Source organism: Protopterus annectens, chromosome 13.part0 (assembly GCF_019279795.1).
Source record: "Protopterus annectens isolate FY-2018-M chromosome 13.part0, PAN1.0, whole genome shotgun sequence".
In the NCBI taxonomy this organism is placed as follows: domain Eukaryota; kingdom Metazoa; phylum Chordata; order Ceratodontiformes; family Protopteridae; genus Protopterus; species Protopterus annectens.
The window spans coordinates 511,805,864-511,828,954 of NC_056747.1; positions in this window are offsets into that span (position 1 = coordinate 511,805,864).

Here is a 23,091-nt window from a genome sequence, read left to right on the forward strand (position 1 = left end):
TTTAACAGGTACAAAATAATATCATCTGCAAAAAAAGTAAGCTTTTCTTGATTATCATACTAATTATATTCTTGCATTTCTAAGTTCATTATTTTCTTTGCCAGTGCCTTTAAATACAAAGCAAATGACAGAGGGAGAAGAGGACACTGCTGCCTGATTGCTCTGTTAAAACACAACTTATCATAGAAGAAAGCTTCCACTTTAATTTTTGTCTCTGATCCCTCATATATCCTCCTAATCAACCTTGTAATTTTATCACGGACTGCAGATGCTTCCATTGCCCTACTCATAAAATCCCAGCTTACTCTGTTGAATGCTTTCTCTGTATCAATACCACCAACAGTACTTTTTTACATTCTGCTTCCCGCTGGATCATCATTGTTCTGCTAATGTTGTCTAATGTTTGCCTCACCTCCACAAAAGCACATTAGTGTATATCTCTCAATGTTGACAAAACCTTGTCATTCTTTTGGCTAGTATAGACATAAATACTTTATAATCATGGTTTAAAATTGAAATGAGCCTGTATGAAGCTGGGTATGATGAGTCTCAAGCTGTCATTAGGTAATACATCCACCACAGCTTTTTTCCAAGATGTCGATGCTTCCTTTCCTTTTAAAATATTGTTAAACTCTTCCAGATCTTTATCACTTTTTTGCCTCCCAACTTCCAAACTTCCACAGGAATACCATCTGTTCCTAGAGACTTTCCTGAAGATTGATTATACATCACAATTTTTATCTCAACCCCTCATATCTTAACTGCTAGTTGTTGAGCCTCTTCTAACTCTAACTTTGGCATAATTAAGTCTTTTATAAATATTTCCATTTGTGCTTTTCATTGGTTTCCACATTTTCTGCTTTATACAAATTTTCATAAATTTTCCGAAATAGCTCTAAAACCTCTTTAGGATCTCTGTTTTTTTTTCTTGGTATAGGCTGCATAGGTTTGTTAACAATGATTTCTATTTTCTGCTACTTAATGTTTTTGTGCTCTAGAGTTATTATAAAAATACTTTCCTAACAGCAATCTCTCTAATCTCCTTTATATTATCCAGACTTTCCCTTATTTTTTTCTTTAGCACTCTGCATTTGTGCCTCTTCTTATTCTGTGAGATTCCCCTTATCCTGCAAGCCCCTCTAAATAAATCCTATTACTTCTTAACTATATATCTTTCGCTTTTATTTCTACATATCACTCACTAGCTATAACTTTGTTCCATCTTCCCTAATAACTCTCACATAATTTCCATTAGTCATTCCTTAAATTCATCTCTTTTTAACATGTTGGTAGAAAAGTCCCTGTGTCTCATTTTTTTCTTCATTACCATGCATTTTTATCTTAGTTTTTATTGGTGCATGATCTGAAATAATTATTGGATATGTGTCATAGCTTGCCATTAAATGTGCATGTTCCTGTGAATTGTAATTTCTGTCTAGTCTAGTCCAGTTATTGTTCATTGGAGAATAATATGCATATTCTGTCCGAGTTCATACTACTGAATTCACATCTTCCATACAAAATGTTTTCTTTAATTTTTTTCAGAAATCTACCCTCTTTTGTTCCCTTCTAGATACTCTTGAAACATTCTCACTATTGCAAATCAAGTTCCAGTACCCATTAGTAATATTCCCTGCTGAAAGCTGTTTATTTCTCCCAAAATTTTCTTAAGTTCCATAACAACAGTTTTTCATGGAATATAAATATACACTAGTGTAATCTTCCTCCTTTGCTAATAGCCCCTCACCACCACAAATCTACTATTATTGTCTTTTTTCCACTCTCCTGTCACCATTGGAGCCCCTATAGCAATTAGTATAATTACTCCCCTTGTCCAATTTCCCTGATATTCTCCTGTACATCCATCCTAAAATCCTTTCCTTGTCAAACTTGTGCTTATTTCCTTCCAAATGTGTCTCATACATCATTGATATTTGCACTCTGCATTTATTAATATAATTCAAGATTCTTTCCTTTTTGTCTATACCTGTAAAGCCGTTGAAGTTCCAAGATAATATGGATAACTTAGACATTTCTAATAAAAATATATTGCTTCCACCCATTATACATGACACTTTTTTGAGTGTGTATTTCTAACATTTGTGTTACGTCTATGCTAATGTTTGGCAGGCTAATTTTTTTATACAGTTGTTTCATCTCATTTCTGTTTGAAGTCACATTTTTCAAGACTTTCTGTTTTAATGAAAACCCTCAAAAAACTAAATATATTTTCAAAATGTCCCATCCTCTATTAGCTTAGAACAAACACACAAAACTATGTACATCTTTAAAAATAGTGTTTAACCCTCCAAACAGGATCAATTGCTCCAAATCAATAAATGTACCCACAGGTATTACCTAATCTAAAATTATGGTTACCCATGCTAAAAGCCTGTGTTTCAGCTTCACTGATTGCTGTCTGTTTTCTTATGTCTATTCTCCTCCCAAATGTGAAAAATGGTTTGTATTTATTTCAGAAAACATTAACTTTTAGCCCTAAGTAAAAGTTCACTGGCTATCTTTAAATAAAACTAAACTGTACCTCGTTCTGTTAAATGCCTTAATGTATTGAGGTTGCTATGATGGCTGCTATCTCTTATTCACTTCCATAATTTCAGATTTTATTTTTCTCTGAACTGCTTGCCATTGTGCCTTTAAATTTGGCATTTTCCTCATAGAATACTGAGAACTCTGAAGATTAATTGCTTGCACCTGCAGACAGCTTGTCTTCATGGCAAAGTAGTCAGCAATTAATATTTCTAAATTAGAACAAGATGTACAGCTGCTTTCAGTTGTAGACGTCTTGATTCCAACTGAACATTTGCTAATGGAAAAAAAAAAACTAATATATTTGCAAACATACAAAACTAAGCATTTTCATGGCTTTCATCATTTTATCTTATTTTAATGCCTACTTGCTTACAAAAAAATACACTTGTAGATTAAGCCAAGGACATTAATCAAGACATTTACCCTTGTAAAAAAGAGAAAAAATATCTTAAATTTTATATATAATATAATCAGTTCAGTTTTACACTGCATTCGCAACCCAGCAACCCAAGATCATAACATATTAACATGAAACTTGCTTTTGTCCAGCCTTTCTTTCACTTGTTATACTGTAAAGACTATGTTTCTTATAACTAAAAAAGTACCTCTTTACTTTAACATCTTTAATGCATAACACAGACAATGAAAAGACTCCCACACATTTAAAATACCCCTGACTACTCAAAACTGCTTTACTGTATATAAGTTTATATCCTGAAAAGTTATATTCAGATACTAATAAAAACAAACATTGTTTTATTACAGTTACTTTTTCCTCCTTTGTAGTGTCCTTCTAAACATTAATGACATAGTGTCCACCTACATGTTTAACAAAGTCAGCAAAAGTCCAGTCTTTTCAGACACTTTTTTTTCAAAGTCATACTTCATAATTGTGATTGATGCTTTATAGTCTCTGATTTACTCACTAATGTCAGTGCTGCTGATCTTCTTCCTGTTCATCTCCATCTTCTAACATCAGACTCTGGTTAAAGTCCAAGGTACTCCTGATTCTTCTAATCAACTCATGTGCTTTTTCTGTCTCTCAAGCATTTTCCTTTGCAACAATGGAAAATGCTTCATTGGCAAAGTCTCTCTATGAACTTCACTGTCAAAAGAATGAGAAGCAAGCTGCAATTTCCTGTCTCATTTTTTTGTTGGATAAATTGTTTTTGTTTCCTTTTTAGCCTATTCTGCTTTAAAAATAGTATTTGATCCTTGAGGAAAAATACTCTGAAGACAGCTGAATACAGCAACTTGAATCTCGCACCTGCCTCCTGACATTCTGTGTTTGCTGTAATAAATGTGCTTCTCTTCTACCTGGTGTACAGTGAACAACCATTTTCTACAAACACTCTGCTTTTTCCAGTTATTAATACTTTGCCCTTCTGTCACAGTTTTGTTACAATCACCTCTTTCTGCTGGTTTGATTGCATCTTTACTTGTATAGTTTTTGACTGCTTTCTCATGACCAGATTTGGAGCATGCACACAATGTGCCCTTTAATTTAAAAATTCCTCCTGTTCAGTATCAGTCCAGTAGCTGATTTGTGCTTCCATAAAATTAATGCAGTTTTTTCCTTCCAGTTTCTTTGGTACAGCAGAAGATCTTAGATTTTGTTGTAAGCTCTGTCTTCTAACTACTATTTTTTTAAACATTTCTTGAAAAACATCATATTTAGCCAGCATTTTCTTCATTTCAACCTCTTTTTTGCAGTTTTATTAGTTCATCTGAACAGCTAAAGTTTATCCTGTTTTTCTAGCCTTTTGTTTATGAGTTGATATATTCCTTCAATGTTTCATTTGTTTTAATCACTTATGAGTATATTTGATTTATTCCCCCCATAAGTTATTGAAAAACATCTCTTGAACCAAAACCGAGGCTTTAACTGCTTTTTGCTGAACAGCTACAGAATCCTTCCCAGACAGTAATTTCTCTTTACCTTTCTCTTGTTGATTTTCTTTCAGGTTTTCCAAATTTCTTCTTTGCTGGAATCCTGGCAATGTACTTTCCAGCCAGTAACTGAATTGTACCCAACAATAGTTTCAATAGCACTTTTTTTCTGAGTTTCATTTTTCACAGAGAGCTGAACTTCAGCTGTTGATCAGTGTGCAGCTATCTTGGAAGTTGTCTGATGCAATATCATTATTGGTATTTTTTATGGAGATTCATTGTATGTTGATTAAATGATGCACAATTAATCATTGTGGATCCATATGAAAGCTTTTTTTTGGAGGGTACTTTTAAAGTAACAAGTTTTTTGCCAGGACTACCAGATATGTCAGCCCTATTAGATGTGCTGTTGTGTAAAGATGCGAACTGGAACTGAGTTCCAGATCAAAGCAGAGCTTTTGAAGTATTTAAACAATTGCTTCAGTCTTGTGGTGTACTTATAAACTACAATGCCATGAAACAAACATGCATTTCCATATGGTGTCAGTGTAGTACTTTCTTATAGCATATCAGATAGATTGGCTGTACCTACTAGTTTTGTGTATGGAACCCCTTGACATCTGTAGGAAAAAATATTATTTATACAAAGTAGATTTTGCTTCTTAGCATTTATATTTCAGGCAAAACATAAGCCACTCATTTCATTGTTTAATTGAAAGAAAATTATACTAAATATATTTTCAAAAATTCTGAGATGATTCATACTTTTGATAGTATATGTTTATGAAAGAGTTTACTCTCCTCTCAGAGATATCAGTAACATAGATGCTTTAAACTATTTGGCCCTCTCATCCTTTCCTTTGAAGTAACTGCTGTATGATCATTTGCAAACCTGTTATTCAATCAAAAACTAATTAAATACATAGCTTTCCTAACCACCATCTACATTATCAAAATAAGCAATTTTGTTGGGGCAGCAAGTCCTCTTGCTCCCCCTCATGGAGAGCAATGTTCCCCTCAATGCCTTATTTATGTATATTAATGTCAAGGTCTCATAAAAGTGCAGAAATGAGAAACACTCTAGTATAACCCAGAATTCTCAGAGAAACATTGATTCTGTAGTCCATATTGTGACAGTATGCCTTGAAAGCAAGTACATGTCTGACCAGTTTTGATCAGCCAATTAGATTCTGAGTAAATGGCCATTGATCACTGGAAGGGAAGCCAGCACTTTCACAGTAAGAATCAGATATAAGGTGTCACCCACATTATTATGAGTAAACTGAGCACTAGTTTCAACAACCCATTCATTGCATATGGCTACTTTATTGTTGCTCCTCATGGATGACCCACCAAATGTAACCTAAAATTAGAAATATTCAGCCATGTTTGAGGTTATAAACACTATCTCTTTGGACGCAGACTCTATCATTTCTCCTATTGTTTTACACCAGTATTAATCAAAACCTTACAGGCCTCATGAGCATCCTATTTAACAAATGTATTTGTCTCCAGCAAGTGACAGAAGAGCTCAGGAAGCCTAATCCATAAAAATGACCCACAGAAGACTCCAGGAACTTCAGCACATCAGCCTTACATGTATCGTCTGTAAGGTTAAGAAAAGGATAATGACATAACTGGTTCATAAGGATACAGGCAATTTAGTAGTCCTGTCATAAACCAGTATGGTTTGTGAAAGATCAAACCTTTAAAATTAGGATAGCTTCTTTGAAAATATTGCATATTCACTGGATAAGGTGTCTTTAATGAGTTGGAGTCCCATCTAGGATATGTTTCATTGCCTTGTACCCATTAAATGCTGTGAAAAGGTCCAACTCCTCCATGACCCTGAAATGGATCAATTGGGTTAATGGAGAATGAATAAATGAATGGATGGATTGATGGTTTCTGGAACATTTTTTTTCAATTATCTCTTGTATTTTTCCTATATTTTCAGTTTGTTTATTTAATTTTTATTGTATAATTGTACATTTATAATCCTAATGTACTTTTTTTCATGTTTGCTTATTTAGCGCCTGGTATAAGCAAGTTAATTAAAGGTGAAGTTGTGTTTTTTTTTTTATTCTTACAAAATATTTTAACACTGTACCAGACCCAGGGATGATAAATATTTTTTTTACCACCTGTGAAGAATTTATTGACAGAAATGAACAAATCAAGCATCATTAGTCAAAACATTTTAAAACATCACAGGGTAGGAATCCAGCACATCCATCTGTAATATATTTAGGGGTATAGTCCAAGTCTCATTACACCACTTCATGTCTAATTGCAAATTTGGCCATTTTTTTCAGTTTATAACCCATAATGTTAAAACTGGTCGTTCAGTTCATGAGAACTGTTTCCAAAACTGGAAAATTAATGCTACCAGTGTTAATACAACATTATGCATCCATTAATACTGTATTAGGCAACTGAATGTTTTGTGGGGGTATTCTCATTAGCCATAATTTAGCATCAGATAATGAATTTTTTTTTATATTTGTTTTTCCAGGAAAGTCCAAGTGGGACAGACATGTTTTCTTCAGATGCCCAGGGAGAAACGCTCCAGACACATGTTTTTGGAATGTGGGAGGAAACTGAAACAACTGGAGGAAACCACATGAATGCAGGGAGGACATGCAGACTCCACACAGATGGCACTCCAGGCAAGAATCAAATCAGAGAACCTCTTGCTATGAGGTGACAACACTAACCACTGCATCCCTGTCCCTACCCTAACCCTGGCAAATTAAAATGTATAACACTATTTATGCAATTAATCAGCTTTATCCATAATGGTTGGACACAGGTGCATGAATAAACTAAATGAAAATAGTCTGCAGCCACTTCAGAGCATCTCCAGAGCACACAATTAAAGTCTAATCTGTACTTCATTAGTTGCATTGCAGTACTCTGTGAGAAGTGTAGTAATCTAGCTTGAATGTAGAGTTGGAGCAAGTTTCCCGTTAATGTTTTACTTGATCTCTGTCACAACTTCTGCATGCCTTTTTAAGAATACTGGCTTTACAGGAATGTCGGCAGGCGTTCCTTGATTACCATTGTTAGTTATCTAGGAATTGCTTTCTAGGCTTAAAGTGTCATTTTGTGACTTGGGGCTTACTTTACACTTTTTTTAGGTGCTTTAGTATTGTTTGATTGCTAAAGTATATCATCATTGGAAACAAAAGACTGGTGTGGATGTTTATGTATACTTTGTGAGAACATATTTTATTGGTCTTTTATTGGACAGTTCACTTTGGGGAAAGTATGTCTGTTTAGACTGGGAAGTTTTGTATCTGTGTCTCTGCTTTTGTTACCTTTGTGTTGGTGGTTTAAAATTGTTGTAGGTGTCATGCTGTTTGTGTGAACTAAGTGGCAACATACCTACAGATCATTTCTTACCAGTGTAGCTTTCTGGCAATAAGGCTTCTTCGGCTACAACTTAGACACCTGTTGCTCTTTCTCCCAGCATACCTAAAAAGAAAAAGCGGTTAAAACATGAGTCCTTGCCTTTAGTGCAGGCTCCATCAATGCCTCAGCTGAAGGTGGGTGACTCTGCAGTGGCCACTGCTGGTTCTTTAGGCCACTAACCCGTTTCCTTAAATCCCTCTGATATAGCCTTGCTGACCACTATGGACTGGGGGTCAGAAATGTCCTCTTTGACTGTTCCATTGTCCAAAATGGGCATGGGAGAACCATTCATTTTAAGTACTGGAGACACCTTAGGAGGGCCTTCTCAAGGTTGACAGGGAAAGAACTTTTGCTTGGGATTAAGTGCATCCCCCTTTCCCAGTGTTCCTTTTGGGACATCCATAAGAAAAAGAAACATAAAGTTAATTATATGGAAAATAGAAAGATAGTCTATTTCTAAAAATGATGTTCTTACTTTAGCCAGGAGTTTATTGCAGACAGTAAATTCTGGGTGGCAAATGCCTCCTTCAGATTATTATACTCCTAATTATGTGGAAGAGAATGCTTTTTTTGGTTCCTCTAATTTTGATAGACAGAGTTAAGTCATCTGATGGTTCTAAAGCCCAAGACTCTTATTCTTAGATATTGACCCTGAAAAAGTACAAATGGAGACCTTCTCTCTTGATTGCACTGCATCTAGACTAAGGGAAGTGTTCTCTTGGGAACAGCTTGTTCCCCCTGAGTTGGGCAGATATTATGATTTATTTGAGCAAGAAGCCCCTAATACCATACCCAATCCTCCCATTTTACTAGCATTGGAGGATGCATTTAAAGCTGTCTGTAATGCTCCTGACCCACAGTCATCTGTTCTAAAATAGGCAAACTGTATAGAGTTTCTCAATTTAAAAAATGTCTCTATTCTCATTTAGGAACAACACCTGCAGCTCCTTCTGATAGAATTTCCTCTACCCCCTTTCCAGTGCCTTGGGTTAAGGAGGCCTAATGGCTGGACAGACAGGGTAAGTGACTTGTTTATTCTTCTACTACACCCTTTAGAATCTTTAATTACTTGGGCTACATGTGAGAGTTTACATTAAGATGTGCCAATAGCTTGAATGAGTTTTATGTTTCCTTGACTCTGGAAAGTAGGTGTTATTTGAATCATATTGTTTCTAACCTATCTCAAGTGTCTAAACATGGCTTAAAAAGTTTGTATGATTGTGCTGATGCTGTTTCTAGGGTTTCATCTTCAGCTACACTCTTGAGAAGATTTGGCTGGCTATGTAATCAAAAGATTTCAGATGAGTTAAAGTCAGAAATTTTGAGCCTCCACTTGACAAAGAAGTTTTATTTGGGCCTTCTACTAGTCAAGTCCTCATGCAGTGGGATGAGAGGGGTAAATTAATGTAGGGAGTGTCTATGAATTTTTTTTGTCCCCAGGTTCTTCCCTTCCAAATCCTGCACTCTCTTTAAAAGACAAAACAAACAAAGGTTGGGGATTGCAAATAGACAACCTCCCAAGAAGAAATGGCAGGAGGGAACCAATACTAACCTCAAAAAATCAAGGAGTTTTTACAAAAAGGGATAACGCACCAGCAACTGAATGAGTATGCCGGGCACCTTCCCTCTCCCTCCTGCCACAGCATCTCTTCCCCCTTTCACAAAATTTGATTCTCAGTGCCCATGTTTGACATCAGATAGTTTCAGACAAATAGGTTTTAAAGGTGATCCAGGAGGGATACAGTTATCAATGGACAGATTCTCCTTCTTTTCAGGGGGCTTCCTCCTCACCTTCCAATCAAACTTGGTACTTCAACACATGTTGGAAGCAGGAATCTTAGAACATGATCCTGTAGAACATATAGGAAGGGAATTGTATTCCAGAATGCTTCTAATCCCCCCAAAAAAGGTTCACTCTTGGAAGTGCATTTTAAATCTCACATTTCTTGATCTTTTTATGAAGATTCCAAAATTCAAGATGTTGACCCATCCCAAAATTGTGTTAGCACTTTTTCCAGACCACTCTGTTATGGTATTCTTAGGCCATAATGATGCTTACCATCACATTCCCATAGGACATAGCTTCAAGAGATCCCTAAGATTTTGTGCATCTTGGTCACATGATCATTTATCTGCATTGCCCTGTGGACTGTCTACTACATCAAGAATGTTTACAAAATGCCTATCCCCAGTGATGGCCTGCTGCAAACTGCAGGATATGCACATTTTTCCTTATTTAGACAACTTGTCCATGAATAAAATACCCCAGAGAAGCCAAGAGCAAATAGATGACCAGGTAGGCTGCCTTAATAAAGGTACAGTGGGATGTCGGTGAAGACGCTGGGCTACCGGTAAAGCCTTGAGAAAGGTTGTGCGTATCCGAGTGCTTGTGGTCGAAGGCTGAGTAAAGCCTTTAGAAAGGCTTCGTATACAGGTTATAGTTCCGGCTGGTCAGGTCGCCTGGTGAGAGGAACCGCTAGTGTGGCAGCTAGAAATCAAAGATGAAACACACAGAAAAAACAGGCAAAGTGACATAAATGTGGCTCGGCTAAGGAGCTCTGCTCGCCGTGGTGGCAAAAAATCAACGTAGTCAAAGTTCAGAATCTAGAAGGTCGTACTTTATTGAAGTAAAAAGTACCAGAAGTACAATCAGCATCGAAGCGTAATTCCTTAATGGAAAAAGTGATCCTGAGGATTTCCTTTTATAAGAGTACCTGGGGGTGTGTCAGTTCAGGCCAATCAAGTGTGGGTGAAAAAACCTTTATTGTGATTGGGCAATGACAACTGGACACCACACCTTACAATCTGATAGGTTAGATACCCTGAGCCAGCTCATATGTGGTTAGTAGAATCACTCTAAACCTACAATAGTGAAGTTCGGAGATTGGCTAAAATTAGCTAAAAAAATGTAGTTAACTAAAAATAGTCTTGCTGGAAAAAATCAGCCCTTGCTGGTAAAATACATTGTTAGGCTACACTTTTCGAAATCTTCATCAGGATAGTGGATGACCTAAAAGAGCATAATAAACAAAGCCGAGCATACTAGAGAAATAGCAACAGCATGTATGTAAAATAACATGTATGTAAAATAAGAAACAGGCTAGAAAACCAAAAAATAAGAACCAGGCTAGATATCCAAAAAATATAATACAGAAATTAAAAAGAGAAACAAAATAGTGAAAAATTCTTAAATAACGGATATCAATAGAAAATAATGTATTAAGATGTGGAACTGAATGAGGGCTGTTAATTAAAAAAAACAAGGGCTGTTAATTAAAAAGACAATCTTAAAAAGGCACTGATATGTAACCTGAAAAGTTAGAAAGACACGAAAAAAACAGTAAAAGTGCACAGGGTAAAAGTGCAAGGAGTGTGGGACAACTCTAACAGATCCAAGCACATCAGTGTCATCCTTGGAGCCTAGATCTTCTTCAGGTTATTACAGACAACACCACAGTAATGGCGTACATAAACAAACAAGGGGGCACCAGATCATACCTTCTCTGATGGTTGACAGTTATGGCTTGGGAGTTAGCTCTGTATCACTCCTTACTGATTCAGGCTTCTTACATACCAGCAGAGCAAAACATAGTGACAGGCAAGCTTATCCTGGACAGACCCTCCTGAGGGGAAACACAATGAAGACGTCTTCCAGCAATTGATTCAGATTTGGGAAATACCTCCAGTAGATCTGTTTATCTCCTTCCAAAACAAGACAACTAAACAAATTTTGTTCTAGAAATCCTTGCTGCCAAGCCTTGAGAGTGGATGCTGTATCATTCCTCTGGTTGGGGATGTTCCTATATACATTTCAACCCTTTCCAATGATTTCCAGGATAATTCTGAAGATTCAGAAAGACTTCACAAAAAATCATTGTGGTGACTTCCTTTTTGCCCAGACAAATTGGTTCTCCTTTCTTATGGAATTGGCCAAGGGTGATTACCATAAGCTTCCTCACAGACTGTATGTATTTACTCAAGAAAAGGGGAGTTTGATAACACCCTGACATCAAACAACTTCAATTGACTGCCTGGATAGTTCAATTTTGATATCTTTTAGACACCTCTCTCATGAGAATGTACAGCAGATACTGAAAGAGGCAAGAAAGTCTACTGCTAGAAAGTCATATATTGACAAAGATTTGTCCTTAAGTCCTCCTCTTTCTTCTCTGTTTGTTGTTAAACAGTTTCTATAAGACATTTTGCACCTGAGATCCCCTCATAGACATATTCCTCCTAAATGGGATCTCATTTTTGTACTGGAGATACTATGTCACCATTTGAACCTGCATCCTTAGCTGATTTAAAGTTTGTTACTTGGAAAAATGTCTTCATTGCTCTAACAACTGCAAAACGAGTATCTGAGTTGCAAGCTGTTGTGTTGGGGGAACCCTATGTGGTTTTTCATAGGGATAGGGTTACTTTACTGAATAAGTCCTTCTCCCTAATGTTGGATAAGCTGTAGTAGTCTACTAATTGGCTAGTGCAGCAGTGAGCATAATGAACATAGTATGGTTGTGCAAGTTGCACTTACTCAACAATAGATGTTTGAATTCTTCACTGCTGCAGTAGCTGTAACCACTCATCACCCCCTTATTGAATATAGTTTGTGTGGGTACAAGTGCTTATTGCTATTTATTTCAGGATGGATGTCCCTTTTACACTTATGGACAAGAAAGTCACTCTGGCTGCTTATATTGGTCCTTCCAAATGGGCTAGGACTGTAAGCAGCAGAGTGACTGTGTGGAGGTTGATTAGATATATGGGAAGTTGATTGATTGATGTATTCTTGGCAGGATGCAGTCCTTAGGCTACTACAGCAGTGAAGAAGGTGAACATCTACTGTTATGGGTAGGTGCAACTTACACAACTATACTTTCTCCATATGTCCTAAACAAATAATCAGTCTTGACCCAATCTGTCCAGCGCAGCACACACTTATCTGTCATAATTAATTGATTATTCCATAATGGGGAGTAAAGAGACACTGCAAATTGTATATGGTGCTTGGCCCACTCACTAGTCTTAAACCAAATCTCTAAACTACCAGTGTCCCAAACCTTATAGGATGGTGTTGTAACCGTAGGCATTGTATGTGGACAACTGACAAAAAAATCATCAGGCACCCAAATGGGTATCAACTAAGAACAAGCTCAAATATGGTGCAAGCTCATAATGAGGAGTAAAGTGACACTGCAGGCTGAGTATGGTGCTTGGCCATCTCCAGTCTCAAACAAAATCTCTAAACGACCAGTGTCCCAAGCCTTATAGAATGGCTTCCTAAATGTAGGCATTGTATAGGGACCATTGAAAAGAAACTCAGTAAGGACTGAAATGGGCATTGACTTAGAATAGGCTCTTATATAATACCAGCTTAGGACTATCACCCCATAAGCAAACAGGTCAGGTAAAACAAAATACCCCTTCATTTTAGACGACATGTTGCCTATTATTGATACAAAGGGACTTTCCATATCAGACAAAATTAATAATAGCTTGGCACTGGTGAATGAACTTGGAAAACATGGTGTGGGGAAGATGTCTTAACATAAATAAGGCTTTGGGTAAGACATACATCTAAATCTCTTGGATTTTATCTCACTTGCTCCTATAGTGCTACTTCTAAACTGCATCGTACAGCACCCTGTGCACTAAGCACTTTGTTACCCCATGCATGCCATGCCTTTAGCACATCCACATGCTACTTAGAAAAACACAAAATGTAAAGTAAATAAGTTTAAGCATACAAAAGTATGGTCTCTAAATACCTTGCTTTTGTATGTGCACAACCATTTTAAGAAAAAGACATATGTTCCCATATGAAAAAAATATGTTTAATGCAATTAAATAGGAATGCTGTGAAACAGCAACTAATTTGGTTGTCCTGCCAAATCTGTTCTTCATCTCCACAATCATGGCTGATCTGGTTAATCTGGCTGCTGCCCTATTTATTCCTTTGCAGGAAAAAACAGTATTTTTACCTTGTGTGCTTATATATTTTATGATACATCCAGTTAAGTGCTAATGCTGCTACAGCCCAATTACAGCTGAGGTTAGCAGCCAATTAGATGAACAGGTGTCTGTGCTGTATTTCCCTTTTTTTCCAGTCTCTTCACTCCAATGTTAGTGCATAATGAAGCTTTGAGGATTTCAGTGGGTAACACCACGCATTAAAGTGCTATACTTCTTAAGCTTCAGAAAATAACTTTTTAACTAAATTAGAAAAATATTGGAAAATTGTCAGTGATGTTTAGAATTTTTAGGGTGAAGTTGAGGGCTATGACCGTGAGGAGAGCAGGTAAGTATTATAATGAAGGTGTGTACTGTCAAAAGCCTTTCTACATAGGTTAGCAATAACCAAGTAATAAAACACGTCACTGTAATATTACTAGACATATTCAGCATTTTGGTTTTAAAGGTTACAGTGGCTAAAGAATCTATGTAGTAAATGTTGGTATAATTAAAATATTATAAATATGCAGAATTGTGTGAGGAATGAGAACCGTGCACAGAAACAACAATTATGTTTAATTATGTAATTTTAACTCATTGTGTAAAGCTATCATTATTACCACCACAAAAACTGCACATAATGAGAGAAGGAGAGGGAGGTACTGGCAGAGACAAGAAGAGAGGTGGGGGAGGAGACAGAAGGGAGAGAAAGAATGAGGGAGGGAGGGAGGTACAGGCAGAGACAAGAAGAGAGGTGGGGGAGGAGACAGAAGGGAGAGAAAGAATGAGGGAAGGAGAGGGAGGTACAGGCAGAGACAAGAAGAGAGGTGGGGGAGGAGACAGAAGGGAGAGAAAGAATGAGGGAGGGAGGTACAGGCAGAGACAAGAAGAGAGGTGGGGGAGGAGACAGAAGGGAGAGAAAGAATGAGGGAGGGAGGGAGGTACAGGCAGAGACAAGAAGAGAGGTGGGGGAGGAGACAGAAGGGAGAGAAAGAATGAGGGAGGGAGAGGGAGGTACCGGCAGAGACAAGAAGAGAGGTGGGGGAGGAGACAGAAGGGAGAGAAAGAATGAGGGAGGGAGAGGGAGGTACAGGCAGAGAAGGGAAGAGAGGTGGGGGAGGAGACAGAAGGGAGAGAAAGAATGAGGGAAGGAGAGGGAGGTACAGGCAGAGACAAGAAGAGAGGTGGGGGAGGAGACAGAAGGGAGAGAAAGAATGAGGGAGGGAGGGAGGTACAGGCAGAGACAAGAAGAGAGGTGGGGAGGAGACAGAAGGGAGAGAAAGAATGAGGGAGGGAGAGGGAGGTACAGGCAGAGACAAGAAGAGAGGTGGGGGAGGAGACAGAAGGGAGAGAAAGAATGAGGAAGGGAGAGGGAGGTACAGGCAGAGACAAGAAGAGAGGTGGGGGAGGAGACAGAAGGGAGAGAAAGAATGAGGGAGGGAGAGGGAGGTACAGGCAGAGACAAGAAGAGAGGTGGGGGAGGAGACAGAAGGGAGAAAAAGAATGAGGGAGGGAGGGAGGTACCGGCAGAGACAAGAAGAGAGGTGGGGGTGGAGACAGAAGGGAGAGAAAGAATGAGGGAGGGAGAGGGAGGTACCGGCAGAGACAAGAAGAGAGGTGGGGGTGGAGACAGAAGGGAGAGAAAGAATGAGGGAGGGAGAGGGAGGTACCGGCAGAGACAAGAAGAGAGGTGGGGGAGGAGACAGAAGGGAGAGAAAGAATGAGGGAGGGAGGGAGGTACCGGCAGAGACAAGAAGAGAGGTGGGGGAGGAGACAGAAGGGAGAGAAAGAATGAGGGAGGGAGAGGGAGGTACAGGCAGAGACAAGAAGAGAGGTGGGGGAGGAGACAGAAGGGAGAGAAAGAATGAGGGAAGGAGAGGGAGGTACAGGCAGAGACAAGAAGAGAGGTGGGGGAGGAGACAGAAGGGAGAGAAAGAATGAGGGAGGGAGAGGGAGATACCGGCAGAGACAAGAAGAGAGGTGGGGGTGGAGACAGAAGGGAGAGAAAGAATGAGGGAGGGAGAGGGAGGTACCGGCAGAGACAAGAAGAGAGGTGGGGGAGGAGACAGAAGGAGAGAAAGAATGAGGAAGGGAGAGGGAGGTACAGGCAGAGACAAGAAGAGAGGTGGGGAGGAGACAGAAGGGAGAGAAAGAATGAGGGAGGGAGAGGGAGGTACAGGCAGAGACAAGAAGAGAGGTGGGGAGGAGACAGAAGGGAGAGAAAGAATGAGGGAGGGAGAGGAGATACAGGCAGAGACAAGAAGAGAGGTGGGGAGGAGACAGAAGGGAGAGAAAGAATGAGGGAGGGAGAGGGAGGTACCGGCAGAGACAAGAAGAGAGGTGGGGGAGGAGACAGAAGGGAGAGAAAGAATGAGGGAGGGAGAGGGAGGTACCGGCAGAGACAAGAAGAGAGGTGGGGGAGGAGACAGAAGGGAGAGAAAGAATGAGGGAGGGAGAGGGAGGTACAGGCAGAGACAAGAAGAGAGGTGGGGGAGGAGACAGAAGGGACAGAAAGAATGAGGGAGGGAGAGGGAGGTACAGGCAGAGACAAGAAGAGAGGTGGGGGAGGAGACAGAAGGGAGAGAAAGAATGAGGGAGGGAGGGAGGGAGGTACAGGCAGAGACGAGAAGAGAGGTGGGGAGGAGACAGAAGGGAGAGAAAGAATGAGAGAGGGAGAGGGAGGTACAGGCAGAGACAAGAAGAGAGGTGGGGGAGGAGACAGAAGGGAGAGAAAGAATGAGGGAGGGAGGGAGGTACAGGCAGAGACAAGAAGAGAGGTGGGGGAGGAGACAGAAGGGAGAGAAAGAATGAGGGAGGGAGAGGGAGGTACAGGCAGAGACAAGAAGAGAGGTGGGGGAGGAGACAGAAGGGAGAGAAAGAATGAGGGAGGGAGGGAGGTACAGGCAGAGACAAGAAGAGAGGTGGAGAGGAGACATGAGGAAGTGAAAGAATGAGGGAGGGAGAGGGAGGTACCGGCAGAGACAAGAACAGAGGTGGGTGAGGAGACAGAAGGGAGAGAAAGAATGAGGGAGGGAGAGGGAGGTACAGGCAGAGACAAGAAGAGAGGTGGGGGAGGAGACAGAAGGGAGAGAAAGAATGAGGGAGGGAGAGGGAGGTACAGGCAGAGACAAGAAGAGAGGTGGGGGAGGAGACAGAAGGGAGAGAAAGAATGAGGGAGGGAGAGGGAGGTACAGGCAGAGATGAGAAGAGAGGTGGGGGAGGAGACAGAAGGGAGAGAAAGAATGAGGGAGGGAGGGAGAGAGACTTTTGAGGTGCACAATCACGGTCCTACAAGTTATTATAATTGTTGGTCAAATGTGCACTTGTTAGTATGTTTGGGGCATACATGATCTCGACTTTTCTTGGTTTAACAGAATGCCCCTGATTTATTTCTATTTCTTGCAATGTTTGTGATTTTCTGGCAAGTCAGTGAGTATTGCAGTCACTTTAGCATTCTAATGTAAAGCCTATTATTAAAGTAACTTTCTATGCATGTAAGTGCAATATTTCTTCCTGATTTTGGTCTTTTGTTCATCATTGTTTCATAGTTTTCCCCTTGATTTTTGAGAGGTACATGAAGGGAGTATAGTGGGTTTTATAATCTTTTCTGACCGTAGTGAGCTGAGAAGCTCTATTTATTTATTCATTCATGTTATTACATATAAAGTTTTCCCTTGATCTCCTTAAGTAGACATGCCCTTTATATTTAGAACAGCTGACCCAAATGGGGTGGTTAATAAGTGAGAAAGAGATTTTTTTGTTGCACCAAATTATGAATGAATACCATATTAATATTTCTGTTAGATTGATCAAGACAGAGTTGATGGTACTTCATGCTGTGAGTTAAAATATTACAAAATGCTGCAAAAAATGTCAGTGAAAATGGGTGTTTAACTTCCATTGCTTCGCTCATATTTTTTACTTTTTTTGTAATAAATATGATATTTATGCATATTTGCATATTTTATGCAAATGTCAGGCAGTGTCCACATAGTAACATGATGGAATAACAGCTCATAGGACAGTTCAATAGTTATAACAAGAAAACTTTATTAACTCTGATACAGTGGTCAGAAAGAAAGAAAGAAAGGATGCTGTCTTGTTATGCCAAATTGTGATTATTCTGTTAATAACTTGAGCCAGATAATGCATAGAAGGTATCAATTGGCAGCTTACATAATGCCATAAAAGTTGTCACTGACACCAGATGTATGCGCACCAACATTTGGTAAAAATGTATACTTGCTTGGTAATAAAAATATGCATATTAGCATAATTATCATATTTCTTGGTATTGTGCACTTGGACAGATTCCAGAAAGGTCCAGTCATCGGAAAGGTCATGAATGTCTCCTTAGATGAATATTGTACTTGGCAACACAAAATTATATGAATTTCTGGCTGGAAATATTAGGAATATATGGCATGTGTCAATAATTATATTAATAATTTAACCATCAGTGGATTATATGGTACTCCATGGTATCAAATGAAGGCTTACATAATGCTGCAAAATATGTCACTGACAGCAGCTGTCTGTGTACTGCCATTTGACAGATATTTATACTTGTTTAATAATAAAATACAGATCTGCATAATTATCATATTTATGTACATATCTTTGGCATTATGCACATGGACGGCTTGCAATTCAATATTTCACATGCTCTATCCCCAGTGAGGTTATAAATGGCTCATTGCACCGATGGGGTATTTTGTAGCATGAACATTATAAGTTTTTTCCCCCTGGAAATATTGTGAATGCATTGCATATGGTCCAGAATTACATTAAAAACTTCAACCAGAGAGTGTTTATATGGTATTCCAAGGTATCAAATGAAAGTGCATACAATGCTTAAAAACTTTGCAGTGATAGTTAGTGTTTAATCAGCACCGTATGGCTGATATTTACATTTATTTTCCATTAAATATGCAGATATACATACCATTTATAATTATGCAGATATCTCAAAAATGCAGTAGCAGCTCCAAATCTAGATTGTAGCCAAATGAAGATCACATCTGCCCAGACAAAAGTCACATTGATAGTTGGGGTCTGTCTATTATGGTTACAGAGATATTAACACTTGTTTACATAACTAAAATAAACAAATGTATATATTATCTAATTACTTGTTCAATATAAAATTGCTATTTTATATTGAACAAATTAATATTTTATATTGAACAAACTATTTTTTTTGGAGAAGGTTCCCCTGCACCCTAGTGGCAGGAGTGTGCAGTTAGAACTTGTCTGATCAAAGACTGCTGGAACAGGGCTCAATTTTTAGCTTTTAATTGGTTAATTGGTTAATTTGTTTAAATCAGTTTGCTCATTTGCTACTGTTATATTAAAAAAAATATATATATATATATATATATATATATATATATATATATATATATATATATATATATATACACTTTATGCATCGCCGCTTAGCTAGGGTTAAACTATTCCCGGCGCCATAAAGTCTGCTCTTCAAATTTTCTCTTAGAACTAGCCAGTTTTTTTGGTTTTAGTACTTAAATCTGTTTCTTTGAGCTCAGCACTTGTTCAGAACTCATTGTAAGCACTAAATAAGCTACAAATTACTACAGCACTCAACTTTCCTCACTTGTCTAGAGGAAAACAGTTTTTAGTACTTAATAAATAAGCACCTATCCAGGCATGTCTAAGGGTCAGCTCCTGGTGTTTTCTCCTGTCCACCTGATGAATCTGGGCATCTTGGGGAAATGCAGCAATTGCCTCATGTACACAGACAGCCCTATCCTTCTACCACCCAACACTACAACCTGTGAGAGATGCACTTATATAGCCAAACTGGAAGCAAAGATCTCTTCACCCAAGACTGGACTAGACAGTCAAGAGGGGAAGGTAAACACTTGCACCACACCACACTCATCACATAGTCCCTCAAAACCTACACCACCAAAGCACACACATAAAAACACAAAACACATACCTACATTCGCAGAGGTTCTCAATAAAAATCTGCCCAAGCAACAGAGACCTCCACCCCCCAACACAACCCAAATGACACATAGCCCACAAACTCAGTGTGCCACTCAACCACAGCCCAAAAGGCATAACAACGTACCCAACACTCTAGTCATAGGTGACTCTATAGTCAGGCTCACTGATGTTCCACTCACCAGGCTAAACAAGGAGAAAGTTACTGTCGGCTGCCTGACAGGTGCCAGGATCCGCCACATAATGCACGCACTCAGTTAACTCCACGACAAGTACAAATATGACTCTGCCATTGGCCATGTCGGTGTGAATGACCTGAGACATACATCCCTGGACTACATGAAAAGAGACAAGGAGGAGCTCTCTGATCTTGTAGCCCAGGCCTACCCCTGAGTAGCATCCTGCTATCTCCCAGAATGATACCACAGTACAAAGACAAAATGATTGACTTCAACAATTGGCTAAGCTTCTGATGTCATTCTAAGGGGATCCAGTATCTGTCTGCCTGGGATGACATGATTGACAGACCACGATGCTTTGCCAGAGATGGCCTACACATGTCACCCTTGGGATTCTGGATACTGGCTAAGGCTCTTGTCACCCCTATAGTGCCTTTTTTAGGCAAGGTTCAAATGACAAATTCACTACCATAACAGGTACAAGCAAGCAAATTCTGAGAGTAATGCTACTCTTATGCTAAGTCTAAACTTCAAAATGCACTCACTCGAGGCACTCCTTAAAATGGAGAACATCGACATTTGTGCAGTGACAGAGACCTGGTTCAAGGCTCCAGAGAGCACCCCAGCATTACCAGGCTATAATTCATACCACACCTGTCGGCCACCAAACCTGGACCAAAACACTAAAGGTGGAGATGTGTCCATTTTCATTAAGGATATCCACTCCTCCAGGCTAGTTGCTCAGCATAATGCATCCGAGATTACCCAAGTGCAACTAACTCTGGGCAAGACCGCAATCCAAATTGTAGCTTGCTACAGATCTCCCACCATGCCCCAGGATTCACACTTCTCATTTCTTGATACACTGGAAAATATTAGGGTACAACCCAACACCCTAATAATGGGCGATTTCAACTGCCCCACCATTAACTGGGAAAACTACTCATGTACCAACCCTTTTGCTCAATGTTTTCTGTAATTCATAAATTCCAATGCCTTGGATAAACTTATCCACACCCCCGCTAGGGGCAGCAATATCCTGGACCTGGTCATTACCAACATGAGCGACCGGTGTTCCACACTAAAGGTCAATTCCTCGTTGGTCAGATCCGACCAGAAGCTAATCACCCTAGACATATACATCCTGCCCCACCCCCCATTAGGGAAACCACCATAAAACATTTCTCCAAAGCCAACTTCATGCTTCTTAAGACAGAAGTTGCAAACTTTGCAACACCCATGCAGACGGACAATAGAGGTACGACTGCTGAATCCTACACAAATGCACTTTATAAGCACTTACATGAGTGCATGGATCATGCTATCCCTAACAGAACCAAGATACTATCCTCCAAAAAAAGGAAGCCAATCTAGTGGTCCCCTGCCATAAACAAACTCTACAACAGAAGAAAGGAACTGTTGCAAAAAAGAGTAAAATCCCATGATTGGAGGAACTCCCTGGTCAGCCTCAGTAAGAAGCTGAGATCCCTCATAAAATCCTCCAAAGCTAGTTATGAAAACAAAATCACCACTGATTCTAAGGACAACCACAAAGCATTCTATAGCTATGTCAAGAATCTCAAGGGCAACACTCAGATCTGCTCTGAGTTACAGCACAATGGCACTAAATATACAGAACCAACTGATATTGCCAACATCCTGGCAGATAGGCTCAGTGCTAACTTTACCCTCCTCTCATCCCCTAAAGGGCCTGTTTCTATACTGGAAGAATGCAAAATTCCTGTAATCACAGCTGCACAGGTAAAAACCACACTCTTCAAAGCCAAGAACACAGCATCCATGGGACCTGACAACATCGCAGGCTGTGTTCTACATGAACTACAGAACGAACTGGCACCGCACCTAAGTACCATGTTCAAGCATAGCCTCATCTCAGGCCATGTGCCTCTGAATAGCGCACAGTGATGGTTATCCCATTCCACAAAGGGGGAGCCACCACAGACCCTGGGAACTACTGCCCCATTAGCCTGATGAGCCTGGTCTGCAAGGCCATGGAACATATCATCATGGAACTTATAAACAAAGACACTGGTAATCTCCAAACTTGACCCCACCCAGTTCGGGTTTGTAAAAGACAGATCATGTCTCCTAAACCTGATAGACTTCTTCGAAGCAGTCACCAAAGCCGTAGACGAGGGTAAGGTGGTTCACACAGCCTATCTAGATCTCCCCAAGGCTTTTGACACCATCCCCCACTCTGGATTTATAGATAAACTCACTAAACTAGGTATAAATCCCTATGTCACAAGATGGGTTGCTAACTGGCTCACTGACAGAACCCACACTGTGAAAGTAGCAGACTCCAAATCTGACTTCAGACCAGTAACAAGTGGCGTATCACAGGATTCAGTCCTAGGTCTTCTCCTGTTTGGTATCTACTTCTCTGAAGTACAGGCTAACATAGAAGGTCTTTGGCTAATGAAGTTCGCAGATGACTGCAAACTAGGAGCCCTAATCAAAACTCCTAACGATGTGGACATCCTACAAAAGGGCCTCACTGAGACAGATGCCTGGTGTCAAAGCCGTGGCCTAAAACTCAGTGCCAAAAAGTGCATTGTCATGCCCTTTGGTAAAAACTCTGTACCCAAGAACTACCACATAGGCGATAGTCTACTTAATACTGAAAGTGTGATAAGAGACCTTTGTTACACAGGTGGGCAGTAGTCTCTTTTCTGATAATCACATCGCCACAATAGTCAGGAAATCCTTCTACGTGGCACACCTCATTACAAAAGGTTTCTCATCCTGGAAAAAAGAGGTCATTGTTCCCCTCTACTTGTCACTCATTAGTCCCATTATAGAGTACAATGCCCCTTTTGGTATGTACCTCACAAGACATCTACAACAACTGGAAAGGCCGCAGAAATTCCTCACAAAGAGGATTACCAGCCTCAAACAGATGCCCTACGCAGACCGTCTCAAAAAAACTCCAGCTTTACTCCGTTCCATATTGCCTACTCAGAGGTGATCTCTGCCTAACATACAAAGATATGTCAAACCCAGAGCTGTTGGGCATGCTCCACTTAAAGAAATCCCAATCCCTCTGAGCTACAAGCTTTACGGACCTAAACCTTGTCACCACAATAAACAGAACATGCTGGAGGGATAGATT